Consider the following 405-nt stretch of genomic DNA (forward strand, 5'->3'; position numbering starts at 1 on the left):
GAATGGTTCCTGTAGTCTTTGGGATACAAATCCAATTTAGCACAGTGATCTTGTCTCTGCTTTTCTCTTTCCAGGCCTGATAGCTTGCTACCCACCTTGTGCTTTATGTTTCTGTCATATTGTACTATGTGATGTTCCTAAGTGCCTTGATTGCCATAGTTTCCCAACTCCAGAACTGCACGTGCTGGTTTTTTTTTTTTAACCTGGGATGCCTATTACCCTCCACTCGATTTCTCCACTGCACACTACACACACACACACACACACACACACACACACACACACACACACACACACACACACACACACACACACACACACAGGAAAAAGTGTCTTCTTTGCTCCCGTAGTACCTGATGTGCATTTCTTTATCAGAGTACACGCCACATTTTTTTCCCAGCTTGT

The sequence above is a fragment of the Stenella coeruleoalba genome, assembly GCF_951394435.1.
Source record: "Stenella coeruleoalba genome assembly, chromosome: 7".
Lineage (NCBI taxonomy): Eukaryota > Metazoa > Chordata > Mammalia > Artiodactyla > Delphinidae > Stenella > Stenella coeruleoalba.